Here is a 26,955-nt window from a genome sequence, read left to right on the forward strand (position 1 = left end):
TAAAAATGCTCAGGGTCCACCCCTTTTCCATGTAATTCCAAATATAAGTCCGGAGAAATTGTGTTTCTCACTTCTACACATTTCCTCATTAGGAATGTAGGGCTGATATTAAATCCTCAAACGTAAGATTTAAATAGACTGCTATTATTGCTGTAGTGGTACCATAAAAGATGGGTAATTATCACTACATCACCGATCTCTGGGGGATAATACTCAGGCCAGTTCATAAAGAAAGGCTCCCTGTCTATTCTTGGAAAAATTTAACCCCATTCAGACCTTGCTTACTAATGCTCCAGTATGCAAGGTTGAGACCTTAACCCTATAGGGTGGAACCATATCCCACTGTCCAGAGAAATAAGTTGGCCTATTTGGTCACAGAGCCCGCAGAAGGTCTCCTGGTAGCTGCCTGAAATTACCTCCCACAGCAGGCAATACCTTGTTAGACAATTTGACTGTGATACAGATGTCTTCTAAGACAGGGGCCAAATACTAAGTGAATTTAATCATCTCAAAACTGTAATACTGACCATAAATGCATGACTCAAATATTTTGATACTATTATAAGATGTTCAGATAAAAACAATTCTATTAGATCAATGCATTAATTAGGTAGTATTGCCATGAGAGCATTGGCAACAAGATCTCTCCAAAATGCCCCAGTTTTAAGGAACACTTTGGTCTTTCAGGACACATGAATTAAATTCTTAATTATCCTTAAATTAGCTGGCTAGGGAATGTGAACAAGGCTTAGTTAAACAAACAAACAAACAAAAACTATAATCCTAGAACTACAGTGGGATGATGTTTTTAAAACCTCATTTACTATATTTCATTTTTAAAATGGGAAAGTACCTGTACATATTCTAAGATTAGGAAGTATTCAGGAGGATTATCATTACCACACTGAGCAACAGTGCATGTAGGTCAGTTTGCTCATATTCTCCAGTCTCTTAAAATTGCATTTCTCAGGGGCATATTACAAGGAACAGGATCAAATCCTTTCTTCCATCCAAAACAACAAAATACCCAATTCCCCTCTTACAAACACCAGTAAGAGTTAAGGCATGTCAGATCATAATCCTGACAAATATTTCCACCCACATGTAAATAGTTCTTTTAAGGGAGATCAAGAATAGAAAAAAGTCTCAAAGCATAAACACAAAACAGTGATTCTATTTTTTCTTTATATTTCTGAATTGGCTCACTAAATAACAATGCATTCATTCCCTTTACAATAAGGAGGAAAAATTATTAGAATGATGCTATAAGAGAATATGTAATGGAATGGGGAAATGTTCATTCCGCTATACATGGTTAAAGGAACAAAAAGTGCATTTCAAAACAACATATACATTAATACCTTAATTTTGTAATGAAGAATACACACATACACACCATATAAAACACACCTGCACACATATAAACCTGGCGGCAGGGGGAAAGGAATAAAATTAATTTCTCCAAAATGTTATCTCTCAAAGACTGGACTGCTAATGAGTTTTTCTTTTTACTTTTCAATATTTTCCTACTTTTCTGCAATGACGGTGACCTTTAGGTTATTTTGGAAATTAAATAATACCTGAGTTCAAACACAAAACTCTTTGCCTACACATAGTAAGCATTCAAAAAGCATTAGTTTAAAAATCCAATTCAGGGGTGCCTGGGTGGCTCTGTCAGTTAAGAGTTCAACTCTTGATTTCGGCTCAGGTTATGATCTCACATAAGATCCAGCCTTGGGTCCAGGCTCTGCCCTGACGGCAAGGAGCCTGCTTGGGATTCTCTCTCTCTCTCTCTCTCTCTCTCTGCCCCTCCCCCCTTCACATTTGCTCTCTCTCTCAAAATTAACATCTAAAAAAATACATAAAAGTTTTAAAACATGCATAAAAATGCACACAGACCAAAATAAACTAAAAAGCAAAGGGTAAAACATCACCTACACAAAGTATATTGTATTAAAAATTCCATGTCAACCAAAATGAATTCAAAACATTTTTGCAGTAATGAAATTAGAGTTACTTTCTTTTATTCTCATAATTTTATTTAAGTTCCTTTTTTTTAAGTGTAAGTACAGTGGAGGATTCATGTGGAAAATATTGGGGTTCGGAGCTGACAGCCAAGAAAGTATTCTTGATAGTGTTCAGTGCTAAAAGGGTGGTTTTATTAAAGCATGAGGACAGGACCCCGGGGCAGAAAGTGCTGCCCCAGGATGGTGAGGATTCTATACTTGGGTGTTAGGGGAGGTAAAGGCAAGGGGAAGTTTCCAAAAGGATTTTCATATGCTAAAAAAGACTCACAGGGTCCTGGAGGCCTAGCTATTGTCAAGCTAAGGTTGTTTTTCCCTGTAGCAAAGTATTAACATAAGGACAGTTGGGAGTTCCTGGAGGAACGCTATACTCTGCCTGCCTTAAGTATTTGTCAGTGGGCTGTAGGCTATAAGGAAACTTAATTTTATCTATGTTTCCTTCTGCCTTTGTTTCCCACATCAGAGATGACCTCAAGAAACCTGGAATTCCAAGAGGCAGTGAGTCCTCAGTATTGTTTTGCTTTGCCAATCAGAAGACAGTATAATATTGTAAATTAGTAGGCTCATAGGAGGGTAGACTGAACACACTTTTCAAAACGGTGCTTTGTTTTTATGCTTTGCTAGAAACTGTGAGCCGATTTTACAAGGACTCAAAGAGGGAGCTATAACCACCCTATCATAACAAAGCTATCATTTTCCATAACAAAGTACTACTTTTCTTCTAAGGTCCTCAAAGCTATTTATTTTCAAAGACACTGTTATAATTCAGTGGTGTGCTGGAGGGACACAGCTAAATTCAATAGGGACTAATGACTGACCAGCAGAAAGATCAAAAGGACCCACATCACAGATATGCACAGTAATGAAAATCCCATAGAGTCAACTTAATCCAAATCCTTTCCTTCAAACCATTAAACTAAAGAATCCCAAACAAAAACAGCCCTGGGAGTGTGAAAATAGACCGCAAAGCCTGTTTCAAATGCTTACTCCCTAGGCAGTCAAGGTTGCCACTGTCATTTTAACAGTGCGGGATGGCCCATGCACTTGGCCCCCAGCCTTGGGAAGTGGATCTCGTGAACTAGTGAGGAACTCAAGGAAATACGAGTGGGATGGCACAGCAAAAGGTAAACAATAGGAATGCCCTGTTCCCGAACTTTCTTCTTTTTGTTGGAGGATACTTTAAACCCCATGATAATATCTGAACTCATCTGCACAGAAGACTGTAAACAGGGAAAAGCTAAGCAGCCAAGAAGAATAGGGTAGGTGAGAATTGGAAGAGCACAGGGACTAGAAAACATTTACAGGATAAAGGTAAAGACCCACGTGGGGTTCCACACAGATGCAAACAAACAAAATGGGATAGAGGTGACTAGTTGCCTGGAACATTCCATTCACTGGGCTAGGCCTTCCTGGGAAAGGATTTTACTGAACTATCCTTGATAAGCACTGAAAAACTACAACCAAAACCAAATTAAACAAACAAACAAACAATTCAACAGTGCTTGTTCAAAGGCTGGAGGATGGGGTTGCCCTTCTTTCCCTCTACTTTATTTTCTCTTCCTTTCCTATTTCATCTTTCTTATAAAAGCAGTCATACTCCTCCACCTGTTCCCTGACAATGATGGGATTTACTTGCCCACAAACTAAATTCATTCACCAGTCTGCTCTCATTTGATCCAGAGAACGCCTCAAAGCACTTGAAAAAGATTTATTCCAACAAGAACCTTCATATGCAGCCACTTTGAAAAACAGGCATTTTCTTTAAAAATTAAACATGTATTTACCAATACAATCTAGCAACCTCGCACCTAGGTAGGTATATACCCAAGAGAAATGAAAACCTACGTCCACATGAAAACTTGTACACAAATGTTCAATAGCAGCATTTTTCATCAAAACCAAAAGGTGAAAACTCAAATGTCCATCAACTGTGAATGGCTAAATAACATATGTATGTCCATACAATGGAACATCATTCAACAATAAAATGGAATAAAGAACTGATTCATGCTACAACACCTCAAAAATATGCCAAGAAAAAAGAAAATTTGGAAAAACAAAACAATACATATTGTGGAAGTTCATTTATTTTTTTTATTTTTTTATGTTTATGTACTTTTGAGAGACAGCGCGAGAGGGGCAGAGAGAGAGGGAGACACAGAATTAGAAGCAGGCTCCAGGCTCTGAGCTGTCAGCACAGAGCCCCAGGCGGGACTTGAACCCATGAACCATGAGATCACCTGAGCGGCTGTCGGATGCTCAACCGACTGAGCCACCCAGGCACCCCGGAGTTCATTTATATCTAGAAAGGAGAAAGTATATTTGTGGTCACCTAGGGCTGGGCATGGGAAAAGGATTCATAGTAAAGGCACGAAGAATTTTACTGTGGTGATGAAAATGTTCCCAAACTGGATTGTAGTGATGTACACCCAAAAATTTGCTAAAAACCATTGAATCATATAGCTAAAATGAGTGAATTTTAGCACATGATGCCTCAATAAAGTTGTAAGAAAAAAGTTTGTATATAATATTCTTTCCACAATTAAGGCTTTCCACATTACATACCCATGAGGCAGCCAGAAAAATTGCCCCTCTTTAACAAAAATTTCACAAAACTTAATAGACTCATTTTACCGGCAAAAACTACAAACATATTTCAAGTCTGTGATGCTAGAGAGCAGAGATGTAACTTTATCAACAACCTTGTAAAAAAAAAATGAAAGACAAGGGTGCCTGGGTAGCTCTCAGTCGGTTAAACACCTGACTCTCGGTTTCAACTCAGGTCATGATCTCACAGTTTCCTGAGTTCAAGTCTTAAGTCTGGCCCTGCACTGGCAGCTCTGAGCCTGCTTGGGACCCTCTCTCTCCCCCTCTCTCTCTGCCCCTCCCCCACTCATACTGTCTCTGTCTCTCTCAAAATAAATAAAATAAACTTAAAAAAACCCCTAAAGATACAAACTTTGCTATAAAGTTATGGGGGTGGGGTACAGAATAGAGATAGCTGACTGAAATAAGCACTTTCAGGATATTTCACAAAAATCTGCCTGAATGCTTCCAAAAAGATCAGAATTAGATGATAAACAGAGATTCAGAAATGTCTTTGCTACTAATGGATATAGTTTTGTTTTCTGGTTTGTTTGTTTTTTATCTTTGAGTCTCTGTGTATCTCGATGCTCAATCCAATTATCTTTCAAAGACCAAATTAGGGATGTCACTGCTTAGGGTATTGTCCATCTCTTTTTTAAAAATCTATGTTTCCTTGATCTGTCAAAGACCTAACTGGCCATAATTTTAGCTAGAGATGGAGGAGGAGAATTTCCCAGGTGCTCTCAATCCTTTTCAAAAAGCAAATTTTGGACGAGAGGTTAGTAATTACAATCAAATTTATACAATAGTTCAACATTAGCTCCTAAATGGGAGTTGGAGGGGCAAAGCCTATTTACTTACTACTCAAAATTGGCTTCTCTCTATAAGCATTTCCTGAGCGACTAGACTACAAAATACACGCTGTGCCGCCAAGAGGGTAGAAGTGGGAACTGAGGCTGGACAAAGAGCTGGAGTCCCGATCATAGACACCTACGCCATGCTGCCAAATTGGCAGTCAGGGCCACCAAAAAGGAATTTTCAGCTGGAAAGTGAGATGCTCCAATTTCCATGTTAGAAATTACAGTCAAGTAGCAATGTGGAGGGTATGATGGAGAGGAGAAAACCTGAAAACAATTGCAATGACCCCAAATGGCAGAGAAGATGGTGCAGACTAAAAGATACTCAAGAAATAGAATTTCCAGAACTCCGTTTTTGGTTAGAGTGGGGAGGAAAGGAAAGCAGTGACAGAAGGGACGAGTTTAGGAAATTTCCTAGATTTCTTGGACCAACTGTCTAGATGGTACTGCCATTAACAAAAACGGAGCACACAAGGGAAGGGCATGCCAGCTGAGGGGACCAAGACAATCTGTGATGTTCAAGACTGTCCAGTACACAACTAAATATATGAAATCCAAAAATTCAAGTCTACTACAACTTCCCAGTACATTTTTTAAACACGGAACTCTTTGGGTCCCAGTTGAGGCGATTCATCTTTATTTGCTTGACAGATTTTATCACATGCTTCCCAGATGCAGGGCACTCCACTGAGGGTTCAATGAGGCTTCTGTACATGGTGGAAAGAGCTCTAGACTCAGAGTCAAGACTCAGAATATAAATATTGGCTTTGCATCTTCTCTGTGATCTCCAGCACTTGCCCACTCTGATCTTTTGTAAAATGCACTGGAGTTCTTCTACCCAGCACTGCTGGGAGGATTAAATGAGATAATTGCATGGAAAGGAATAACATGATACCAGACACTTTGTAGGTGATCAGTAAAAGCTCGAAGAATGCAACCTCTGTCATTCTCTATACTCAGAGAGCTCATGAGCCCGTGGGGAAGATGACGTATGTAACATAAAAATGCTATAATACACCGTAAAGATAATGGACACCTCTACAGAGATATAAAGTGATGGGCCATCAAAGGAGGGAGAGACCACCTATAGAAAAGGGTAGGATATAGACATGCAGACAGAGAGACAGCAGGGCAATCTAAATAGTAGGGAAAGACAGAATAGCATAAGCATGGGCTTCTGGTCAGAGAAGCTGGCTTTATATTAAGGCTCTGGCACTCACTAGCTGTGTGACTTTGGACAAAATAATGAATCTGAAGGAGAATAAGAGCAACTATCTTTCAGTCACCATGACGATTTTATGAGACACAATGTGTAAGATTCTTAGCACAGGGCACATGTCAGCTAGCATCATACTTAGCAGAAACAGAGGCAGAAATTAAGGGAAGGTCAATTTGACTAGTGCCTGGTTCACAATGCTGAGTAGTGGGCATAAAATTAAAAACAGACTATAAATGTTTAAAAAAAGAGAGACAGAATTGTGGACTTTACAGGCAAGAAGTGCCACTGATGGTCTTAGAGCAGGAAAGGAAGATGTATGTCCTTTATCTTTCCAAATATCTGACTTTACATTTACAATATAAGGAACTTTAATTATAAAATTATCTGCTTTCAACCCCATGCCTGACTACACACAAGTTTCCAACGACATATAGAGATTGAAAGGACTAATTTTAGACCCGCTTAAAAAATAAAAATAAAAAACAAAAACCTGCCTGAAATTCCTATAGTATGTCCTTGTACATATTTTTTTTAACTCTGTGTGTGTGTGTGTGTGTGTGTGTGTGTCCTGTATCACTAAAAAAATAGAAAACCCTTGGGCCATGGCGGCCTCAGATACCAGTACAGTATTTGAAACATAAGACCGAGAGAATATTTACTGATGTTTTCAATAATTTTTCTTTTTATTAATCATAAGTGCAATACACTGGTGCTGATACGAGAAACACTGATTAATTTTTCCATATAACACATGTATTTAAAATACATGTATTTATATATGCATATATATATAGAATTCTCATGTTTATCTTCTATCAGTATGACTAATCTGAAACATTTTTTATAATTATCACACTCATATTCTTTTTACAGCATGTTTTCCTCCAAATCTTAAACCCTTTTCACTCTTCTTTTGCCGTTGAACTCCCACTGAAGTTAAAAATAATCAAATTTCCAATTCAGATATGCATAGCACTTTTCTTCCAAGGAGCTTAGGTTGTTTTATAATTAGTCTCAAGTTTATTAAGTCCTGTGAGATAGTAGGTATAAAATACTATATAACCTCACTGTCCTGTAAATAGTCTTCTTAAATGTTCACTGCAGAAGAGTACTGACATTGAGGAGGTCATGTTTTTTTATGTTATTCAAATATTAACCTGGATTTTCTCCATCCATCTACTCTGTATCACAGCAGTTGTTAACTATAAATACACCAGCAAGTCATTTTTTCCAACCATTTATTGAGTGCCTACCATTAGCCAGACACCATGAAAGGCTAGAGAGAAATGGACTAAAAGAGAAATAAATCTGTGTACCTGCCTTTAAGGAATTCTCAGTTAAGTGGAGAAGACCCATTCTCGGTTAATAGTACAGACTACTACAAACCAGACTGGCCGAAGGTCTTTAGGAGCCTCGCAGAGGGAGAAATAGGGAAAAATTTTACTCCTAAATCCCAATTCCAGGATCTATAGATTACTCCCAAAATATGTGCCAAAAATGTTCAGACCCACCTGTGCACTTAAAATTTCCTAAAGTAAGTTGTTTTTCCTGGCCTTTTTTTTTTTTTTTTTTCTGCTGCACCTTGATTGCCCCACCCTGGTTCCTAAAGCAAACAAAGCCTTCCACCCAGGAACAAATTCCACACTGTGACATTTAACTAGAACTCCACTGCTTACTAGTAAACAGTTACGAGTAAATTTTTTTTCACTTTTTTAATGTTTATTTATTTTTGAGACAGAGACAGAGCGTGAGCAGGGGAGGAACAGACAGAGAGGGAGACACAGAATCTGAAGCAGGCTCCAGGCTCTAAGCTGTCAGCACAGAGTCCAACATGGAGCTCGAACTCGTGAACTGCAAGAGATCACGGCTTGAACTGAAGTTGGACGCCTAACAGACTACACCACCCAGGCGCCCCAACTTATGAGTAAATATTAAGTTTGTAACCAGATACTAAAGATTTTAGGCATTTCACCTTTGTATCTCAGAGCCCAGCTCAATATCTGGCAGAGTAGACAGAATATGAATGATTGTTGACTTAACTGAATGAATCACAAGGTCTCTATTCTGCAATAATAATGCACCCACTCACCAGAAAAGTCAAGACATTTTGGAACTTCAAGAGCTACTGTCACTCCTAATAATTGGAAGTCATATGAATCTTACAACCTGTCTTTTTTCACTTAACATTCTAGCAGAAGTGTTTTCTCATTTAATCAAAAATTCTCACCATGTGTCACTTTAGAAACTAGATAAATATTGCATGACTATGTCATAATTTTTCTAACCATTCCCATTTGCTGGAATAGCCCAAAGGTCCTTTTTATTTTCATTTTATGAATAATATTATGGTGAACATCTTTGGGAATAAAGGTCTGTATGGATTTCTGATTACTCTTTGAACAGGGATCTCAAAGTAAAATTAAAAGGTCATATATTTGGGGTGCCTGGGTGGCTCAGTTGGTTAAGCATCCAACTCTTGATTTCGGCTCAGGTCATGATCTTACAGTTTATGGGATCCAGCCCTGCGATGGGCTCCGTACTTGTGCTCACAGCACAGATCCTGCTTGGGATTCTTTTGCCCTCTCTCTCTCTCTGCCCCTCCCCCCCCCCAAAATAAATAAATAAGCTTAAAAATAAAGAAAAGGTCATATATTTAAAGTTCTTATGATGTACTGACAAACTGCTTTTAAACAAAACTTAAATTCATTCTGACTGCAGGACTATAGTACTAGCTTCACTGTACCTTCCCCAGGCTTAAACATTCTGAATTTTTTTACATCAATGCTCACGTACGAACTTAAACACATCTGACAAATAAATGCAAGTAATCCCTTATGCATTTAACAGTTTCAAAACAAGAGGACCTTAGGGGCGCCTGGGTGGCTCAGTCAGGTTAAGTGTCCAACTCTTGGTTTCAGCTCAGGTTATGATCTCACGGTTTCGTGAGTTCAAGCCCTGCACTGGGCTGTGTGCTGACAGCATGGAACCTGCTTGGGATTCTCTCTCTCTCTCTCTCTCTCTCTCTCTGTCTCTCTCTCTGTCTCTCTCTCTGCCCCCTATCCCACTTGTGCTCGGTCTCTCTCAAATAAATAAATAAACTTAAAAAAATATTTTTAAAAAATTTTATCAAAGCAAGAAGACCCTGAAAAGACTTGAGAATGCATTACAAGGTAAGCTATTTAGATAGGGGCTTACCATGGAAAATGATGCTGCATTTATTCTTAGAATCTACAGACAGGGGCACCTGGGTGGCTCAGTTGGGTGAGCGTCTGACTTCGGCTCAGGTCATAATCTTGAGGTTCGTGAGTTCAAGCCCCACATCAGGCTCACTGCTATCAGCCTATCAGCACAGAGACTGCTTCAGATCTTCTGTCCCTCTCTCTCTGCCCCTCACCCCTTTGCACTCTCCCAAAAATAAATAAATATATTTTTTTAAATCCAGACATCTTTTATCTTTACTGGTAATCTTCTCAAAGGCAAATTTAGAGTCCTTCATTTGTCAATATTCATATTACATTAAATTCTGGGGCTTGCTTTTTACTCTTAGACTCAACAACATAATCAAATGCATGCATTTTTTAAATTAGAAAGCACTTTACCCTAAACATCAATACTGACCAAACCACTAACACCTCCCTAAAGAACCCAAGGACTTCCAGAAAGTTCTTTTCCTCAGGGTTTGTTGTTTTGTTTTTTCTTTTTAACTTCATTGTTCTTTATCATTCTGAGTTAAGGATTATGCTACATGACCTTTCAGAGAACAGACTTTGTCATAACAAAACCCATTGGTGCATTATACTGCCACTGTATTCTACGAACATATGAAAACAGATGGAATGAGTCTGGGATTTCATTTCATTTCAAGTTCTACTATATATTTTTTTCTAACCTTAACCATCCCTAAAAATGTCCCTCTTCAAAAAAAGAAAAAAAGAGAGAGACTGCAAACCCCTTGCTCATAATTAAAATTCTCCAATGAATAATGCTGTCTCTATGACTCCAAGTTGTTGTAAGAATTAAATGAGATAATACATGTGAAAAACACTCTCAAGAACTACAGAACCTCCTTTCCTCGACTTTTTTGAGCAGGATCTAGAACTCTGAACATCAACTTCTAGAAAAAGAAAAAATAGCATATAACTTAATGTAACTCAAAATAAAGCAAGCTCAAAGCTCACTTCCTCACCATATGACCTAAAGACAACACTGGCATTTGCAGTAGGCTGATCTCCTTAATACACACACACAAAACACACATGTGTATATACAGACATATGTACAAACACTCCACCATTAAAAGACATAAGCGTTTCAAACAATTTCCATAGGAGCAATTGACACCACTAGGGGGGGAAAAAACAAAAAAACAAAAAAAACACCAAAAGCTAAAAAAATAATTGCGCTGCCACTAGAAGAGTGAATGGCAGGCCTTGGGATTTCACACGATAATAAAACTTCAAACACATTTTGCAGGCTGACATAGAGTAACTGACTTTTTATTTTGCCAAACAAAGATATTTAGGAAAGAAAAAAACTAGAACCATTAATACTATTTTACCACTTTACCACTTACTTCCTTAAAGTTGAATAACCTCAGCTTTAATTAAAATTGAGTACATGGCCGGAATTTTTCTAACCCCATACAAAATGTCTCGGAACAGAACTTGGGAATAATTTTAATCTAGTCTACCCTGGACTTAAGAACACCAGCATCCCCTCCACATTTCTATTTCTCATCTATATTTCCCTTGTGCTACTTCTTTTTGTCCAAGACCCTGTCTGCCAACAGGGCGGTCGCCTATCCAGGATTCAACACTTCAGACACCAAGGTCAAGGCACACTTTGATTGAGGGACACCATGCCCATAGATGGACAGCAAATCTCTGACGGTGAGATCATCCTTAGCTTTTCCTGCCCTAATTGTCTTGGTTAACCCATTTCCAAAAGTGAAGGTTTTTCTCTTTTGAATACAAAGGTGGAGAAGGATAAGGAAGAAAGATAAAATGAGCGTAAATAATAATAATATAATGAACCCACCTACGGAATTTAATCCTTGTTCAGAAGTCGGTTCTTTTCAGAAAATAAAGAAATAATACACAGAATTTCCATGTGAAAACAATAACCTTCTAGTAGCTGCAGAAATGCATTTTATCTGTCTCTTTTGTGAAAATCCTAAAATATCCAAATAACTTTTTTAAATCATAAGTTATAAAAGATGACTAATATTTTTAAAAATGTTTTCTTTTCTGTGAAACTCTCCTTTCAGATTTTGCATGATATTAAAGAGTTGGAAGAGATGTCACAAGTACAAAAACTGACAAAAGGAGAATGTTCTGGGGAACAAACTACTAATTCTCAAATTAGCACTAATAGGCTAACTCCTCCATGTGTTTTGTATGTATATTCATGAAAGCACAGAGTTTCTCCTGCTTTAGATTTTTTAAATACTTCTTTAAGTAAAAGACTCTCGAAATCTGGGGTGCCTGGGTGGCTCAGTTAAGCATCCAACTCGATTTCAGCTCAGATCATGATCGCACGGTTCACGAGATCAAATCCTGTGTCAGGCTCTGCACTGACAGCATGGAGTCTGCTTGGGATTCTCTGTCTCCCTGTCTCTCTGCCCCTCCCCCGCTCTCTCTTGCTCTCTCTTTTTCAAAATAAATAAATAAACACGAAAAAAAACCTGTCAATATCTAAACCCACAAGTACTATCATAGATCAAAACACTCAGTGACTTAGGCTTACTTCTAATTGAATAGGAGAAAACATATCTTCTGATTTGAAAATATGAATGCTTACACTTCTCTTGAGCATGAGAAAGAGTCATTGCATAGTTTTCCAAAATCAGAAACAAGATCAGTAGATAACGTTTTCCTCAGCTCCAGCTACTGTACGTTCCCAAAGAAGACCATGACACAGGATGAGTCCCACTTGACCTTTTCTCCTAGCATGCTCTCCCAACATCCACAAATGGGCTAGATTTCCAGCGACCTTAATCAAGGTCTCAAATGACTCAAGTCACACTGAGATCAGCATTCTTCACTATGAAAACCTGGACTAGCCTTGAATCTTGATATACCTGAATCTTGATATCCTTGGTAGTTTTATTTATTTTGAAAATGCTTTCAAAATAGTGCTAGGACTTCTTTGAAAAATTTTTCAGAAAATACAGCATTCCTATTTTGTTAACAAATTTAGTCTCAATAATCAATAACGATCACAATGGTTTTTATAATGTATCTCCCCCTTTTTGGCTTAATTTATGGTAGTCTGGGGTTTTGTTTATATGTCTTCTTTCTTTCTATCTTTCTTTCTTTCCTTCTTTTTTTTTCTTTCTTTCCTTCTTTCTTCCAACTTAATTGAACTACATAACATCCTGTATGGATATTTGTGGTGAAAACCTGAATCAGGAAATTATGGTAGAACTCCTTTCCCTCAAAAATATGATACAGATACAAAGTGAAACAAGAACATATTATCAAATTTACATAACCAAGGGTCTCTAAATGATACAAAAATTTTCAAACTTCATATGATCCAAAAGAAAAATGGATACCAGAGAGCACCCTGGAACAGCTGACTATCAGTCTATTACACATAATTGTACCCCAATGTAGTCAGTAACGGTATTTCCCTCTCCTGCTGAATAATTCCCTCCCTTCCACTGCTGCTCAGATCCCATAACTAGTCCTTCTTTCATTCAACATGTGCCAGGCATTGTTCTAAGGAACAATGGTGAGCGGTAGGAGTGATGGTTCCTGCCCAATGGAGCTGATGTTTGGTGGGAGAGGCATGTTCTTCACCCAGCCTTGATCCTCTCAACACCAATAGACAGCAGAGTGCCTGCCTGGGGCAATGCTCTTTTGTAGGTCCACTGCTAACATTTGCAAGGTTCAGGGCAAGTATACAAATGGAAGCTGACCTCCATATGTCTAAATATTTAAAGGCTATAAATTTAACTAATAAATGTTTTATTCTCCTACTCTGATCCTCATAATGGCCTGAAAGGTCAGGGTGGAACTGAGAATTCAAACCAAAATGTGGGGGTCTGGAGGTACAAGACACCCTTCTCTATCTACCCCAGCTCCATCCAGCAAAGGTGCCTCATCTGTGCATACTTGTGGGCACTTAAGCCAGCTCATCAAACTCCATTCACACTACCTGCAAATAGGTACCTCTAAACACTCCTTGGGTTTGCACCCTGGCTTCCCTATGTGTCCTCAGTAAGAAACCCCATGAAGAGGCCCAAGCAGTCCCAGAAGCAGGCTTAGGGCTTTGGGGAAGGGAAATGTACCCAGAGTGCCCAGATGGTGTTCCAGAAGGCAGGACACAGGCTCCAGGTGGGCATATTCACTTAGCCCTGTGGACTCCTTGCCCTACGGGGAGGGATAGAAAGGGGGGCCAAAGGAATGGCCTCTCACCCAGTGCAAAGGGCATTAGTGTGGTCTGTACAGAAGCAGATCATACTTTTCAGAATCAGTCAAGAGCAGCATTGAGCAACAGGGTAAGAGGAGTCAAGGGCAAGGAAAAAACAACATACTACCCTGATGCCAACAGGTAATCTCCACCACCCCAAGGGAGGAACCCTTGCATTCCTCCACCCAGATTGCCAACAGCAGCAGAGGGAGGGGAAAAGGAGCGGCCAGGTACTCTGCTGTTGCGGGAGTGCTGTCTCCCTATAAAGGCCAAGTTGAGTACACAGCCTGGAAGACTCAGGTAAAAAGAAAGGAAACAAGAAGGAAGATGGAAGGGAACTGATATTTATTAAGACTCTGCTGAAGGCCAGCTCTACCCACCTCAGAAATACAGAAAGGGAAACAAACAAATAAAAACTCCAACATAAGCAGCAGTGTTTAAAAAGTTGTCTAGGGGCGCCTGGGTGGCTCAGTCAGTTGAGCACCTGACTTCGGGTCAGGTCATGATCTCGCAGTTCGTGAATTCGAGCCCTGTATCGGGACTCTGTGTTGACAGCTCAGATCCTGGAGCCTGCTTCAGATTCTGTGTCTCCTTCTCTCTCTCTCTCTCTCTCTCTCTCTCTCTCTCTGCCCCTCCCCCACTTGCACTTGTGTGTGTGTCTCAAAAATAAACATTAAAAAAGGTTGTTTATTAAATTATACCAAAAGTTTTAACTTTTTCTTTATTTATTTTCAGAGGGAGAATGTGAGCAGGGGAGGGACAGAGAGAGGGAGACAAGGAATCCCAAGCAGGCTCTGAGCTGTCAGCTCAGAAACGGACGCAGGGCTCGATCCCACATACCAGAGATCATGACCTGAGCCACAATCAAGAGTCAGACACCTAACCAATTGAGCTGCTCAGGCGCCCCTACCAAAAAAAAAATTTAAGTAAAGTACCTTTCCCACCACCAGCTTTGCTCTGCTGTTTGTGAGCCTTCTGTGTCAGAGCCATCAACTCAGCAACTGCCACTGTTAAAATAATCATAGATGCTTCTAATTTGGGAGCATCCCATACTTGCTTTATTCACAAATGGCAGAGGCATGCAATGAATGCCTGGCTAACCAGTGGTGCCAGGACTCTGGTACACCCAACCTTCAATCATAGAGATGCAGTACATACTCTCCTGGGCTCACCTGCTAGATGCCTCCACCTGACTAATTCCCCTCTCGGTCCCTCTGAGTCAGAGACACCTGGCAAGTTGTCTCACGTGCCCATCACAACAGTTAACCCTCCCTTCTCTCCTCTATCCACTGGGCAAAGGCTATGGGCTTTAGAGAAATACTTACCAGGTCCATGCCAGCCCAGAGGCCCACAAACCTCTCCATTAAGTTACATTCTACATCATGTTATACTTCCATCTCTAGTATAATTCTCCCCTTCTTCCTCCACACCAGCCCTCACCCTCACAAGAATTCAAGTCCCCTCCCATCTGTTCTTCTGACGTATCTCTTTTATTCGACTTGACTTATTGGTTTACTCGTGAGTTCTTTGGAACAGAGCATGTATGATCAAACCTTATATATCATGCACTAAGACAGGAGGGAAGGACTTTTTGAACATGCCTTCCATGTTCAGGAACCATGTTTAAAGCTTTACAACCATTATTACTACCCACATGTTTATCCACTGAGCTCAGAAAAATTAAGCAAGTGACTCAAGATGACAAACCTAGGAAATGTGTGAACACCCAACAGAGTTCTCCCTGTACCTGTGAAACTCCAAAGCTACTCTTCCCACTGAATTGGCTTCCTACTTGATGAATGGCCAACTCTAGACATTCTTGTGTATTATTTGGCTACATGGGGCCTCAAATAGCCTTCAAGGGCTGACCCACAATAATAAGAGTAAAATACTGTATTAACCAGACTTTATAGTTTAAAAAAAAACTTTAAAAAATAATTTTTAAACACTAAGACAGCAGAAAGAATTAATAAGGATAAAAACAGCAATTAATGAAAGAGAAAACAAAGAAACTAACTTGATGAATAAACCAAAAGATGATACTGTGAAAGGACCAAGAGAGGAGACAAATCAGAGGCCACACTCATTTTTAAAAAGAAGGAAAACACAAATAAACAGTGTTACAGATGAGAAAGAGGACACAGCTGCTAAAACGGTATTAAGAGAATAATACATTTATGACAATAAATTTGAAACTCTAAACCAAGTGGATAACTTTCTAGGAAAATATAAATATATCAAATCATTCAATGAATATTTACTGAAGCCTTTCTATATGCCAAGTACTAGGGCTATCACAATCAAACAGGTGAAGTCCCTCTGTTGTGGAGCTTTCCTTTGGGGGTTAGAATCGAAGAACAGACAAAAGTAAATACATAGCATGTCATATGGTAATACACGCCACGAAGAACAAAGATGGTTGTCAGAGGGAGACAAGGAAGGAGGAACAACTTTCAAAGCTGTGGTCAGAGAAAGAATGGAGCCATGTGGATCAAAGGGAAAGGGAACTGGAGTGTATTCGGCTTGCTCAAGTACAGTTAGGAGTAAATGTGTAACATGAACTGGTGTATACTTTAAAAGAAGCATTCAAGAGATGCCTGGTTAGCTCAGTGAGTTGGACGTCCAATATTGATTTCAGCCCAAATGATGATCCCAGAGTCATGAGATGGAGCCTCACACTGGGCTCCACATTGAGCATGGAGCCTGCTCATGTTTTCTTGCTCTCTAAAATTTAAATAAATAAATAAATAAATAAAGCAAGTTTTCAAGGTCAAAATAAGACCAAAAAGAGGTGAAAACACTACACAGAACAATAATTACATGAGAAACTATAAAAACCATTTTAAAAACAAATAATCCCATTTACGACTGCACCAAAAATAATAAAATACCTAGGAATAAACTTAACCAAAAAGGTGAAAGACCTATACTTTCAAAACTATAAAACACTGATGATAGGAATTCAAGGTGACACAAAAAAATGGAAAGATATTCCATGCTCACGGGTTGGAAGAAAAATTATTGTTAAAATATCTATAATACTCAAAGCAATCTATAGATTTAAAGCAATCCCTATCAAAATACCAACGGCATTTTTCCCAGAACTAGAACAAAGAAACTTAAAATTTGTTTGAAAACACAAAAGGCCTCAAATAGCCAAAGTAATCTTGAAAAAAAAAAAAAAAAACAGGAAGTATCACAATTCCAGACTTCAAGTTATATGACAAAGCTGTAGTAATCAAAGCAGTATAGTACTGGCATAAATATAGACATATAGATCAATGTAAAAGAATAGAAAACGCAGACATAAAACCACATTTATATGGTCAATTAATCTTCCACAAAGGAGGATAGAATATACAGCAGGAAAAAGACAGTCTCTTCAGTAAATGGTGTTGGGAAAATGGACAGCTACGTGCAAAAGAATGAAACTGGACCACTTTCTTACATCATATATAAAAATGAACTCAAAATGGATTAACGACCTAAATGTGAGACCTGAAGCCATAAAAATCTTAGAAGAGAGCCCATGCAGTAATTTCTCTGACATTGGCCACACAGCAACATATTTCTAGATTTATCTCCTAGGGCAATGGAAATAAAAGCAAAAATAAACTACTGGGACTACATCAAAGTAAAAAGCTTCTGCATAGCAAAGGAAACAATCAACAAAACTAAAAGGCAACGTACAGAATGGGAGATATTTGCAAATGACATACCCGATAAAGGTTGGTACTAATGTATATAAAGAATGCGTACAACTCAACACCCAAAATACAACTAATCCAATTAAAAATGGTCAGAAGATATGAACAGACATTTCTCCAAAGAAGACATACAGATGGCCACAGACACATGAAAAGATGTTCAACATCACTCATCATCAGGGAAATTCAAATCAAAACCACAATGAGATATCACCTCACATCTGTCAGAATGGCTAAAACCAAAAACAGAAGAAACATGTATTGGCAACATGTGTAGCAAAAGGAACCCCTGTGTACTGTTGATGGGAATGCAAACTGGTGCAGCAACTGTGGAAAACAGTAGGGAGGTTCCTCAAAAAGTTAAAAATAGAACTACCCTATGATCTAATAATCATACTATGGGGTATTTACCCAAAAAAATACAAAAACACAAAAGGATACATGCACCTTATGTTTACTGCAGCATTATTTACAATAGCCAAATTATGGAAGTAGCCCAAGTGTCCACTGATCAATGAATGGATAAAGAAGATGTGGTATATACACACAATGGACTATTATTCAGCCAGGAAAAAGAATGAAATCTTGCCATTTACAACAGCATGGATGGAGCTAGACAGTATAATGGTAAGTGAATAAGTCAGTCAGAGAAAGACAAATATGAGATGATTTTACTCATGTAGAATTTAAGAAACAAAACAAATTAGCAACGGAGAAAAAAGGGGAGGGGGCAAACTATGAAAGAGACTCTTAGACTATAGAGAACAAACTGATGGTTACCAGAGGGGGGGTGGGTGGAGGGATGGGTGAAATAGGTGATGAGGATTAAAGAGTACACTTTATCATGATGGGCACTGAGTAGTAATGTATAGAATGGTTTAATCACTATATTGTATACCTGAAATTAATATAAAACTGTATGCTAACTATACTGGAATTAAAATTAAAAACTGAATAAAACAATACAAAAACAACAGAAAACACCTCTAAAATAAAATGGGCCCAGACAGCTTTAAAGGTAAATTCCACCAAGCCTTTGAAGAACTGATAACCCCTACGTGAAAAGCTTCAGAACATTAATGAGGCTCATAGAATATGGAAAACAAACCAGATAGATAGATAGATAGATAGATAGATAGATAGATAGATATAGATAACTCTCCTACTCACCTCCACCCATTTATCTAGCAAATACACACACACACACACACACACACACACACACACACACAACTTTAAAGGCCTATGTGCCTCAAACCATCTTCACAATTTTTAACATATCCAGAAATCACCAATAGTACATATAAATATTATTAATGTTCATTTAAATTGACTGGCTACTCTAAAAAATAAATTTTTATCACTGTCAAGAATGAAAAACAGTATCACCTGTCAAAATTAATTGAATAATTACATACATATTACAATTTTTGCAATATTTATCTGCATACTACCTAAGAGTAGATTACATTCTCCCAGTACTTGGTACTGGCATATGGACCATATTTGAAGAAATACTAACATAGGTCAAACTTACTTATGAATGACTCTATGTATAAAAAATTTTAAATATAATATTAGAAAATCTAATACAAAAAATTCTTTTAAAGAACAATATATCATGACCCATCAGGTTTTACTCCAGAAATAATTATATATAATTAATATACATATATATTATATATAAGTAATATATATACACACATATATTAATAAAGACACATGTAGACTACAAATTAAAGACAATTCATTAACTTTTTTGAAGTAAGTAGTACCTAACTTATAGACAGAAAAACAGGCTGAGGACTGTTAGATAATATGTCCAAGGTCTTAGACATCATACATTTAGAGCAGGGATTCTCCACCAGGGACAATTTTGCCTCCCAGGGGACATTTCTCATTGTCATGACTGGATGACTGCTACTGACAACCAGGTTAGAGGTCAGAAATGCTGTTACATCTCTTACAATGAAATACAGGACAATCCTGCAGGACAAAAAAACAGGTCTAAAATGTCAATAATGGCAAGGTTGAGAAACCCTGGCTTAGACAAAATGCAACATCTAATTCCAAATCGGATTCTGGGTCCAGGGCTCTTTCACTGTTACCATGCACCCCTATCACTGAATTAAAACTTTATTTCTATGGAAAAATGCATTTTGAATTCCAAATAACCAACTCTAAAACTTACCTAAACACTATACCTAACTAAAGAGTCATAATTAAGAGAAAGGACATTCACCCCACAGGGAGTCTTCTTTCCCTAGTGGAGCTACAGGCAAGAGAAGTTAACAAATTCCTTCTACCACCAGGCAATGGACAGAAAGAAGGTTTAAGAGCAGTTGACCAAAATCTCTGTCCAGCTATTCTCCTCTGACATTAACATTTCTCTTTGACTCCAATATGCTCTGGAAACCTAGGTCCATTGTTTTAAACGGGCCTGGGAAATTTTGTAATAGGCTAGTGTTTGTTAAATATTGTTAGCTTACGTCATTTATACAATAGGTATTAAGAGAAAAAAAACAGACTACTTTAAACAAGTATTTTTACCTTTCTGCAGCTGTCTAGAAGTGTACTGCTTTCTGAAAGATGGAAAGAGACATAAATATGTTACTTTACTTTTCTTCAGTTAACTCTCATGACCTACTTCTTCTAACCTGTTTTCTACTCCTGTACTCCGACTGCAGAGAGGAGAAAAGACAGTTAATAAGCCACCTGTGTCAAACAGAGAAGCTTGAGTCCATCAATCTCTGGGTGTATTCGAGACAAACAAGCCAAATATTTCCACCCTTCCCAGTGGTGCAACTAAAATATAAATTAGAAAACCAAACCAGTAAACTTTTTTTTCAAGATTACAATCGAAGAGCCTGCAGAAGAAACCTACTGGGTTCTCACTGCAGCTGGTGCACATCAAATGTTTGACTTTCAACATGCATGGATTATAAAAAAGCATCAGTGTGTACAGAGGGATGTGTGTAGGATGAGTAGGTGGGGGTATAATAAGAAAGAACAGTATTTTGGTTCTTCAGCAGATTTAATTCCTTCATCCCAACCTCCCACTACTATTTCTGAGAATATGCAAATTATCCCAGAATGTGCCTCTCCGACCAACCGTCCCCACTCTGCCTCTTTGCCCTCCATCTCCTCATCCCCCAATGGCATCTTAGTGGGGGATGATGACTCTTGTTTCTTTCCTTCCCCTCCATTTTGCTCCTCCCTGAAGAGAACTCCATCATTCCCTATAGGATTTCTTTTTATGAATATTTTAATCTTGAGCTTTCAAACAATCACAATTATCACTCTGTGAAAGATATTTCTACCATAATTAGGACAAAAAATAACTTATTAAATGTTTAAATAAGCTTCTGGGTCAAGAATAAAAATGGTTTAGTAGGACTATAAGATTTTCTTTAAAATGATTCCCTAAATTGCTATACTTCATAATTTGAAAAAACAAAACAAAACAAAACAAAAAAATCCTCCAGCTCTCAACACTAAAGAAGAATTTCAGTAGTTATTTTCCACAAATATAAGGATTATCATATTTTTTTTTTTTACTTAACCATCTATTTTTTAATGGTGTGATCAAAAGCCCAGAAGACCTTATGGACAAACAGTTCTAATTATTGTGTAGCCTGCAGTTTTAATTAGTATGAAGCTAATTTAATGGTGACTCTTTTCTCCCCTCAGAATTACAACCACAAGCCATCAGTAGGGAGGACCTACCTTCTTGAAAATCTCTAAAAATTAGACACTTAAATCTGATTGATAATAATGTAAAATACAGTAAATAAATTATTTTTGGAAGTATAAAATATCACATTCCTAAATGTGAAATCATGAGCGCCAAAAAAATAATTAATATACTTCTAAACCATCAATCAATATTTCCATTCATTTTCTGAAATAATTCAATCATTCAAATAATTCAAATAGCTCTAAATTAGGATTCACTGGTGACTGCACACTGCATGGGTGCAAATCAATTCCACCACCCACCCTCAAGCCTACTGCGCCAACACCTTCATTTCATCCAGCCATCAACTATGACAATGTCCTAGGTATGCCACACATAGTAGTAGGGGTTAAGAATTCAGTGGAGAACATGGGGCACCTGGGTGGCTCAGTCGGTTAAGTGTCCGACTTCAGCTCGGGTCATGATCTCACAGTCCATGAGTTCAAGCCCCATGTTAGGATCTGTGCTAACAGCTCAGAGCCTGGAGCCTGCTTGAGATTCTGTGTGTCCCTCTGTCTCTGCACCTGTCCCACTCACATTCTGTGTGTGTATGTGTGTGTGTGTGTGTGTGTGTGTGTGTGTGTGTGTGTAAGAAACAAATAAATATTTTTAAAAATTAAAAAAAAAATAATTCAGTGGTGAACAAAGCAGAGATGGTCCATCATAGAGCATAGTTTTGGATTAAATAAGTAAGCATATAAATAAGTGTATGTTTACAAACTATGGTAAGTGCAATTAAGGAAACAAACAGTGCTATCAAGAATATTCCAGAATAAGGGATATACAAAGGCAAAACCAGAGGTATTGTAAGGTTAGCACTACATGAGAAAAAAATGTGTAATCCAAAGGACAGAGCCATAAGAGGCAAGCAGATAGAGGTTGATAGGTAGAGGTTTCTAGAAAGGCTAATAGGAAAGCAGGGGCAGAGTTAGGTAGAAGACAGGGTAAAGAGAACAGCAACCATTCAGAGCAAGCTCTGAGAATCAAGGCAACAGGAGTATGACATCACTAGTGCCACAACCTGATGGATTCTCTTTTAGATGGTGACCCTCAACACAGCCTGCTCCCTAGACACTCAGACATTACTCTGGACCGGAGGTGACAAACTCCAATGTCCACAGTGGGTGGGCAGGTAAGGAAAATTAATGAAGCAGCTATATGCACCCTGTGTGAAAGGTGGGGACTGTGGAGACCTTGCACTGACTGAGGTCACCTAGAGATGCAGGCCCCACAAGGGGCCAAATATTAGGGTTTTTTAAAGATATAGAGAGGGGTGCCTGGGTGGCTCTGTTGGGTAAGTGTCCGACTTTGGCTCAGGTCATGATCTCGCAGTCCGTGAGTTCGAGCCCCACCCCAGGCTCTGTGCTGACAGCTCGGAGCCTGGAGCCTGTTTCAGATTCTTTGTCTCCCTCTCTCTCTGACCCTCCCCATTCATGCTCTGTCTCTCTGTCTCAAAAATAAATAAACGTTAAAAAAAATTTTTTTTAATAAAGATATACTAGAAAACTAGATTTTTTTTCATATGACACACCAATTTTTTAAAAACTATAGTGGACCAAATAAATCAAGTTTGGGGGTCACCATTTTATAACTTTCCTTCAATATTTTACCTCTGTTATCTATGTAAAAAAGACTTAACTCTTCAGCTGGTTTTACTTTTTAATATACTACTCATACACTATTTCAGACAAAGAAAACAAAAAGCCATAAGACAATCTACTCCACTGTTATTCTTTAAGTAACCCTTATTCTTTAGACCCTTATTCCTTAAGCCTAAAAAAATGTGTATGTATTTTAGTCATGAATAACATTGAATAGGTGTCCATCTTTCTTCAAGAAGCAAGTGATTTACTACAAAATTGTTGAAATTGATTACTGACAAAGGACAGAAGATTAATGTGAAAATAGTAGCCTTACTTGCTTTACTTTGGATAAAAGTTTGAAATGAATATCCTGAGCTTGCAGAAACTGATTTATAAAAATACTTTTTCCATTCTTGTAAACATATCTTCTGTGAGCCTGGCTTCTTTGCTGTGAGTGTTATTAAAACAAAACCTTAAACATTTTGGGTAGACATGCATTGTGAGTAGCATGTCAGCAGTTCAACCTATATTGGATACATCCACAAGCAAGAAGCAAGCCCATTTGGAGAATTAGAAACTATAAATACTGATATACACACAGTTTATATTCAAAGTGTGCATATGGAGATCACTACTTCACTTATAACTACTTGTTTAGTTACAACTGCAGGTCAAGAAAGGTATGAATGCAATAACAATTCTCTAAAGTAACTGCCTACACATATACACATTTTCAAGAAATCTGTGTAATTTTCATAATTATCATTGTCACAGTTTTTCTCTTCTTTCCTATGTTAGGTTTGTTATTTATTGAAATGTCATGTTATCTGTTAAACCTAATTTTAAAAAGTCTACACTTCTATTTTGTATGCACAGTCACTATTTTATTTTTCTAGTAATTCAGAGTACCAGTCCATAATGCATTGGAAATTAAAATTAAAAAAAAAAAAAACCTGACCTTCTCCACAGATAATTTGAAAAATACTGATCTACCCAAGACTGCTAGAAAACAAGCCAGAGTTATGCAAACAAAGATTTCCCTTGGGCTATATTGTCCAAAAATTCAGGACGTGTTGATTGGTCATAGACAAGGCATTCAATCACACTGAATCAGAGGAAGAAAGATACTGCAAGCTGACCTGTTCAGGAAGGGTCTACATCATTTAGGAAGGACCTGTCAAGCTAGGTATAAGCCATATATCTCATTCCTCATATACCTCGCTACGGGGTAGTACATTATGAAATCAAGTCATAAACTAAATTCAGCCAAAAGTACTTTAGCAAGCAGGCACCAAACCTGTTTTGTAGCTCAAGGAAGTCCCACTTTCTTAAGGCACTTCCTATTACCACCTAAGATGAAAGACACTCCCAGAGAGACACCAGAAAACCTAGATGGCAGAATGAGCCCTCCTGGGCTTCCCACAGTTCATTCACACAATTCGCAATCATGTCACAGATAAAAAATTGTTCCTAACATCCTTTAAGCTAAGTAAATCCTCTGGCATATATTTCTATAACAATATTTGAAGTTCTGGGGCACCTTAGTGGCTCGGTCGCTTAGGCATCCAACTCTTGATTTTAGCTCAGATCAACTCTCAGGGGTTGTGGGAGTTGGCTCCATGATGAGCATGGACCCTGCTTAAGATTCTCTCTCTCTCTCTCTCTCTCTCTCTCTCTCTCTCTCTCTATCTCACCCTCCCTCCCCCCCCTTTGCTCCTCTCTTCCAACTCGCATGCTCTCTCTCTAAAAAAATTAAAAAATTAACAGAAAAACAATATTTGAAGTTCTAAGTATCCAATACCGAAGGTGTTAATTCCTTATTAAGGTGCCTGAAATGATACCAGCCTGTAAGGAGAAAATTAGCCAAGAATCATGCTGTTTATGTTGAAGCGCTTCCAAAGTAAATTACACACATACAATATAAAAATCTTATTCCAATAGTTCTAATGAAATAGTCTCTGTTTAATGATAGGATCCCACCAACAAATCTTCAACACCTGCTCATCTCCCATTTTAACAAAGAGCAGAAATTTGGTTTAGGGCCTCTGGCAAGTATCCATATCCACCTAGAAGTTAATTATGTTGTTTTCATTTGTTTTCATTGTAATGAATGCTAGAGTGACCTTCTCTTAATCATGTAATAATAGTATAGAGCTACCTTTTAAAATAAATTTCCTTCAGTTAAATAAAAAGTAAGTAAATAGAAAATATCAGGTAATCAAGTAGCGCCTGAGTGGCTCAGTCAGTTAAGAAACTGAGTCTTGATTTCGATTCAGGTCATGATCTCACAGTTTCGAGAGTTCAAGCCCCAAGATGGGCTTTGCGCTGGGCGTGGAACTTGCTTAAGATTCTCTCTTTCTCTCCCTCTCTCTGTCTCTCTGTCTCTCTCCCTCTGCTCCTCCCCCACTTGCATTCGCACTTTCTCTCAGTCTCAAAAAAAAAAGAAAAAGAAAAGAAAATATTACGTAATCAATAGTAGAAGCATATAAGGTAAAAATCTGTGAAAACTGTTCTGTCCTAAGTAATGAACACTGTGAACCACCCCAGCCACACCTCCCCACAATTTCAAGATCACCAGTAACTAGGGGAGGCAGCTATTGCTTTAAAAAAAAAAAAAAAAGGCCTGGGGCACATAATTTCCCATAATTCTGCCTCAAAGCATCACCCAGGGAATCCTGTGGGGTAACCCATCCTTACTGTAACCCTTTTTCCTTTAACACCACATACAGAGCATGAGGCTTACAATTTAGACTTCCTCTAAAGTTTGTGTCAATCAAATTTTATCCCTATAACAAAGGAAATGGAGGAAGATAATTTTTATATATATTCAGGATAAGATGAACAAAGAATGAAATCCACTGTATTAACACAGCTAGCAAATTGTGGACTTTTTTTTCCCTCTTCTTTATTTTCAAAATTTTCTGTAATGTTGTTATAGGCCTTTTATAATCCAAAAATATATGAAAAAAAAAATTAAGTGTAATGTTTAAAAAATACACAGAGGCACCTAGATGGGACAGGGGATACTGAAACCAAATTTATAAGACCCATGTGGTGGTAGCTTGCTTTACAAAAGGCTTCTGTGCATGACTGCAGAGAACTCCTTTAAAGAGTTCACGGTAAGAGGCTGTAGGGAGAAAATTAGCCGTAGGATCCTTAATTCCTCTGTGCCATGCACCACCCTTGCCCAATAACTTAAAACCCAGCCTTAGCTCAGTGCCTACTGCCTTCTTGTCTGCCTGGGTGTCCTCCCTGTATCTCTGCCTCTCCCAGACAGGCCTGGGTGGCTCACTCCTCACCAGTCTTCCCACAATGCCTGTCCCACCGCGTCCCATGGTGTTGGCATCTGTCTCCACTACTACTCTGTGCAGTGCCTGAGAACCCAGACATGTCACTTCTCGATGTCCCTAACACCATGTCCAGATCTTAACACACAGAGGAAAACTCAACATGTGCCTGCCTCATGACTGGAACTGATTCAATTTATAAATTAAAAAGGAAAAAAAAAGGAAATACGTTGAATATTAATAATAGCTACCATGTATTTCAGTGTTTTACACACGTCATCTGAGTTAATGTAACCTTTGGACCTCTGAGGCATTCATCACCATCCCTGTGCTACAGGTGAGGAAACAAGGCAGGGAGAGGCTACATGACATATCCATGCCCAATCTTAAACTTGAGAAGGTGGTGTGGAGTCAAGACGAAATGCCCCCATTGTGTGAACCTGACTTTCCCCCGTACCCTATTCTACCTTCGCAGGTTTATCAGTAAAACAGACATGCAAAGCCACTGTCATCAATTTCTCCCACAATTCCGTATCAGTA

General features: G+C 38.3%; 1 protein-coding gene across 3 annotated transcripts in view; it reads right to left on the reverse strand.

Moving 5' to 3' along the window:
- Positions 1-26,955, reverse strand: part of HECW2 (HECT, C2 and WW domain containing E3 ubiquitin protein ligase 2) — a 321,128-nt gene that overhangs the window by 281,834 nt on the left and 12,339 nt on the right. The window contains exon 2 of one of the 3 annotated variants that reach the window (XM_042949535.1): positions 20,360-20,391. The exons of the other annotated variants lie outside the window; for them this stretch is intronic. The gene's annotated coding sequence lies outside the window, so the exon portion shown is untranslated. The remainder of the gene's footprint in view (positions 1-20,359; positions 20,392-26,955) is intronic. 3 annotated transcript variants of the gene reach the window in all.

Source organism: Panthera leo, chromosome C1 (assembly GCF_018350215.1).
Source record: "Panthera leo isolate Ple1 chromosome C1, P.leo_Ple1_pat1.1, whole genome shotgun sequence".
Taxonomy (NCBI): Eukaryota; Metazoa; Chordata; class Mammalia; order Carnivora; family Felidae; genus Panthera; species Panthera leo.